Genomic DNA, 6,053 nt, shown 5'->3' with positions numbered 1-6,053 from the left:
CAGGCTGGGGAATTCTGGGAGTTGAAGTCCACAAGTCTTCAAAGTTCCCACGTTTGGACACCCCTGCTTTAATTGTTCCCTCCCTAGCCTCAATGTTTTTGTTTTTTTTAATAATAGTAAAAGTGTCACCTGATTAGGGGCAAAAGAGAGGTTTGAATAGTGTGGGATCTTAGCATTGTATGCTTCATAAATATCTGTACTCCTTTTGAATATGTATTTAAATCAAGTTTCTAGCCCACCAGGGCTGTGGTTAGTATGCACTCCAGAGGTGGTATTCAGCCAGTTCTGCCAGGTTCTGGAGAACCGGTAGCGGAAATTTTGAATAGTTCGGAGAACTGGCAAATAGGCTGGCCCCGCCCCCACTGCCTCCCAGCTGATCTTCTTTTGCTGCCCTGAACAGGAGAATGGAGCTGGGAAGCAGGTTAGTGGGTTGGGGAGGGATTTTGCCGTATCCTTCCCCTGCCACGCCCACAAAGCCACACCCAGAGAGCCGGTAGTAAAAAAAAATTGAATCCCACCACTGGCACTGCACTCTTTTCCCTTTTCTGTCTTCCTCTCCCTGTGATTATTAAAATCCAAGATGGATTAGTTCTCCAAAATGGGATTGTTTAAATAAACCAGTGTAATTTATGAAAATGGAAATGTTTCAACTCTTCCTTGACGTAGTTTGGGTTTTGCCTGTGCAAAAATTGCGAGATACCTTATATAATAGCAATAGCAATAGCAGTAGACTTATATACCGCTTCATAGGCCTTTCAGCCCTCTCTAAGCGGTTTACAGAGAGTCAGCCTATTGCCCCCAACAATCTGGGTCCTCATTTTACCCACCTCGTAAGGATGGAAGGCTGAGTCAACCCTGAGCCGGTGAGATTTGAACTGCTGAACTGCTGATCTAGCAGTAGCCTGCAGTGCTGCATTTAACCACTGCGCCACCTTGGCTCTATAAAAATGTACACAACCCTTATCTGTAGCCAGGTTGCTTCTGTTGTGACCTAGCTTTGTTTTTGTTTTTTTGATTTCTTTTGCTCATAAACCAGAGTGATACCCTGTACATATTCTTTATTCTGGACATTATTTAACCAGATAGATGGGTGAAATGATGGTTGCAGCCTAAAGTTGCAAACTCCCAACAGTGATTTCCTAGGTCAGTGATGGCTAACCTTTCTGTCCTCGCGTGCCAAAAGCGTGACAGTGTGAGCACGCGCGCCCACACCCATAATGCAAAGCGCGTGCAACACACACGCCCCTGCATGCCCCTCCCCCTGCGCATGTGCCTCCCGCGCCCCATTTTGGGCCTAGCAGGCCTCCACCAAGCCTCCTGGGACCAAAAACAGGGCACGGGGGTGGCATGCATGGCAGAGATCCAAAAATCAGCTGGCCAGTGGAAGGCATGCGCACATGCACAGCTGAGCTGGGCAATGGCTCACGTGCCCGCAGAAGGCTCCGCATGCCACCTGTGGCACGCATGCCATAGGTTTGCCATCACAGTCCTAGGTTCTCAAGTAAAGTCTTCCCTGTTGCCTGTTCTCTGATCCTCATGAATTAGTGATGTGCAGGATCAGTCCTGCTGCAAGGGAAGAAGGATTATCAGGTTGAATTGTAATCCTTTTCCTGAAGATAGTCATCTTCCCAGTTCTTCTAATCAAAGGCCTGGTTTAAACAGTCTTTCATCAGCTGCAACTAGGTCAATATTGTTTGTTGTGGCAGTTCATTTTATTTCAGCGACTCTTTTATATCTGTTGCCTGACCCCCTTAACTGGAGGATCCAGGGCTTCGACTTAAGAGATTTCCTATAATTTTTTTTTCTGAAATAAGGCTTCCAGGAATTCGTATATAAACATTCATTCAGGTGCTCCTTATCTTATAACGAGTCACTTAGCAACTCTTCAAAATGACAAACGGGAGCTATGGTCTGGTTCTGAAGTTTTAATAGGTTTTTTTGGGGGGAGGGGGAGTAAGTTTGAGGTCACATGACCATACTATGTGCACTCAACAACACATGGCCTAAGCCAGTTTTTACAGAATGTCCCAGTAATTCCAGCGCTAACATATAATAAGGCCAAAAAATACCTGGAAAGCCTTTTTATGTATCTTCCTAGTGGAGAAAAAGGTTGGGTTTTTTTTAATCTGCTTTCTAGAACTGACCTGCCCAATCTTTTATTATCTGAAGTATGCCCTACAGCAGTGTTTCTCAACCTTGGCAACTTTTAAGTCCCTGTGAACTTCAACTCCCAGAATTCCCCAGCCACTGGCTGGGGGATTCTGGGAGTTGAAGTCCACAGGACTTAAAGTTGCCATGGTTGAGAAACACTGCCCTACAGTCTACACAACCTATAGCAGTGATGCCGAACCTTTTTTGGCTCCCGTGTCAAAGTGGGGGGAGCACAGGGGGGTCATGCACGGGCATGCCACCCCCACCCCCACGTATATGCGCGCGACCAGCAACCACCACCACCCCCGCTTTCAGCGCAGTTATTTCGCCCTCCCCAGGCTCGAGGCTTTCTAGGAGCCTGGGGAGGGAGAAAACAACCCCCCCCCCCGGACGCCTTCTGGAGGCCTTGGGAGCTTCCCTGAAGGCTCCAGAGGGCAAAAAAACTGGCCCTATGGACAAACCGGAAGTCACAATTCCCGAACTTCCGGGTTCCCTGTAGGTCCGTTTTTTCCCCTCCGGAACCTTCAGGGAAGCTCCTGAGGCCTCTGGAAGGCGTCTTGGGGTGGGGCGGGGTCTGTTTTCACTCTCCCCAGGCTCCTAGAAAGCCTCTGGAGCCTGGGGAGGGAGAAAAAACTGCACCAAAAGCCGGGGGTGTGTATCGCTGGTAGCGCACATGCGCAGGGGGGGCGTACGCATAGCATTATGGGTATGGCACACCCTCACACGACCCCCCCTGCGCTCCCCTCGCTTTTGGCACGGGAGCCAAAAAAGATTGGCCATCACTGCTGTACGTTGTGTAGACTGTAGGACATACTTCAGATGATAACAGATTGGGCAGGTCAGTTCTAGAAACAGATAAAAAAACCAACCTTTTTCTCCCCTAGGAAGATACATAAAAAGGCTTTCCAGATGTTCTTGGCCTTATTAACTGTTAGCACTAGAATTACTGGGACATTCTGTAAAAAATGGCTCAGCAGGTAAAATGGCCTTCTGATTGAGAACCCCAGATGTTGTCTTATCTGGGAAGGCCGCTAAATAGCTCTCCACTATTTCTTCACATTGCAGGCTTAAAATAATTATTAGAATTAGTTAAATGAGCATCGTAATTAACCCCATTGCCTATTTTTTTATACAACCTACTGAAACATAAATGAACCAAATAGAGTGAGTTTGCTCAACAGTCAGGCTAAGGTGTGATTATTTTGTACTATTATGCCATGCAGTCTTAGTGCACATATAGCAGGGGTGTGAAACTTAAGGCCCGGGGCCGGATCTGGCCCATGGGGCCACCCTGGAAATTGCAAACAACTGGCCCGCAGTGCTTCTGGCAGCAAAAATGGAGCTTCGAAGGGCTGTGTCTGGCCCTCCCAAGCTCTGTTTTTGCTGCCCAGAGGGTTGCAGGAGGCTGTCGCAGCCGAAAACGGAGCTCGGGAGCCTGTTTTCGGTGGCAGAGGGCTCAGGCCACCACAGGCGCCTCCTGACACGAATGATGTTGAGCTGGCCATGCCCCCCCTGGCCCCCCCAAGGTCAAACACAACCCTGATGAACTTGACTTTGACACTCCTGACATAGGTTTAAAAAGTTATTTCTGAGCCGTGAATAGTCCTTTCTTAGACATGGAGCATGGTGGGTTGTGTTGAAAACTGGATTTGAAAGGCAATTGAAGGGTAGTGGTTATGTAATCTTAGAAAAATATGTAGTTTGCCAAGTTCCCATATATATTCCAAATTAGACTCAACTCTTCAAATCTCTATTCACAGCCCTAATGCTAGCAAGGATCATCTCAAAAGACAGCTCTCTTGTAAGATGAAAAGGAGGGGGGATTGGGGGGGAAATTAATGTAGCATGCAATGCTAAAGAATGTTTACATCAATGCTACCCCTCAAGTTCATGGTCCCCTCAAGTCAAGTAACCTATTTCTTAATGTGATTCATCTAATTTGGCCCCCTCCAGACATTGCAAAAAATCACTGCCAAAAAAGTGAAATATTCCAGAAAATCAGCGTTAACACTTTGCACGGGAATTTTCAGACTTGGCCTGACTTCTCTGCAATCACTTTCTCTCGGTAAAAGTTCCTTTGGAAATGCCGCTTGTTTCAAGAGCCATGCTTTCCTGAGAAGACAGCCGAGGCAGGTCGTTAACACTCCGGCTGCACCACCAAAAGGAACCTTTGAAATTAATTGCAACTGGAGGGCGCCAGGTTCTTGCAGTCTGTATTAACGGATGAACTGCTGAAGTCTGAATAACTTCCAATAAATATGAACCTGGTGCCTTTGATCCTTAAACCTAGAAAGGACCAATCTGGTACATGATGCTGTACGCATTTTGTAATGTCTTCAAAGAAACCAAAATCCACCATTTGAAAGCAGCCGCTTTTGTACTTTGATGGGATTCCTCAGCCTGAAAAAGACGGGATGCTCTCCAGGGGTGGGCTTCAAACATTTTAGCAATGGGTTCTCTGCACGGTTGCTGGGTGGGCATGGCCTAGTCAGCCTCCTGCATCACGACGGTGTGTGTGTGTTTCTGCCCTCCCCCAGGCTCTGGAGGCTGGAAACAGGCCCGTTTCCGGCCTTCCAGAATTTCCGGGAGGCCCGTTTTACACCTTCTCCTGGCTCCGGAGGCTTTTGTCAAGCCTCCGGGAGGGCAAAAACGGCCTCCACCAGGCTCCGGAGGCTCCCTGGAGGCCTGAAGTAGGCCCATTTCCGGCCTTCCGGAGCCTCTGGAAAGCCCGTTTTTCGCCCTCTCCGAGCCTCTGCACGGGCCCTGCATTTACCTGGCATCCAAAACAGGCTGTGTGGAGACTCCTGGGAGGGGCTGGGTGAGAGGGGCCATCCAGGAGTGGGATTTGGGGGTTCACCGAACCACGCAGAATCTTCCCTGAACCCTGATCCTCTCCTCTTCCTGTAGTCCACGGGTGTCAAAGCGCTCAATGTCACGTTGTCATCACGTGACATTTCATGTTTTTTCCCTTCGTGAAGCTGGGTGGGCGTGGCCTGCGGATGACGCACCCGGCCCGCAGGCCACCAGTTTGACACCCCTGCTGTGGTCCAATGTATCTCAATTATCACCAAGTTTAAGATGTGCGGACTTCAACTCCCAAAATTCAAATCCCAGAGAAATCTGCTGGTATCTTTTGTCTACTACCAGAAACGTACCGTTTTTTTTGACCAAAGACACAGCCAAGAAGGTGGCTCCTTTCTGGCAGTTTGATCTAGACACAGAAGCAGCAGCACTACCAGAATTCCCCAACTAGACACTTCCTGTAGCCCAGTCTTTCTCAACCTCTGTTCAGGGGTGAGTTCCGATTGCTGCTACTGCCAGTTTGCTCAGGGACGGGCCATGTGCATGCTTGATGCGCGCTACCTGTGCATGTGCAGTGCTAAAAACAATGCGGTGCATGCACAGAAGCAAAAAACAAGATGGCGCTGCCGAGAGAACCGGTTCGGGGGCGTGGCAGGCCAAGTTACTACCTATTTGGCCAAACCGGTCCGAAACGGTAGGAACCCACCTCTGCTTCAGTTTAATATGTGTGGATTTCAACTCCCAGAATTCCCCGGCCAGATCCTCCCCTTTTCCTGTAGCCCAGCGTTTCTCAACCTCAGTTTAATATGTGTGGACTTCAACTCCCAGAATTCCCCAGCCAGATTCCCCCCCCTCCCCAATAGCTGGCTGAGGAATTCTGGGAGTTGAACTCTATGCATCTTAAACTTGCTGACGTTGCAAAACATTACTTTAGTCTGTGGAAATTCTTAATCAATCCAGACCATAGTTGTCTCAAAGGTGCTTTTTCAAAAAGCAATTGAACTGTTTTTTTCCTTGAGAAACCTCTAATGAGCTTCCAATGAAGCTTCTTTGGGGTGGGGGGGTGGGAATCAGTTTCCTTTTGAAAAAGCAACTTTGAC

The sequence above is a fragment of the Thamnophis sirtalis genome, unplaced genomic scaffold (genome assembly GCF_051295495.1).
Source record: "Thamnophis sirtalis isolate CommonGarterSnake01/CBP01778 unplaced genomic scaffold, rThaSir2_p1.2 scaffold_1, whole genome shotgun sequence".
Classification (NCBI taxonomy): domain Eukaryota; kingdom Metazoa; phylum Chordata; class Lepidosauria; order Squamata; family Natricidae; genus Thamnophis; species Thamnophis sirtalis.
This window is presented reverse-complemented; position numbering follows the sequence as displayed.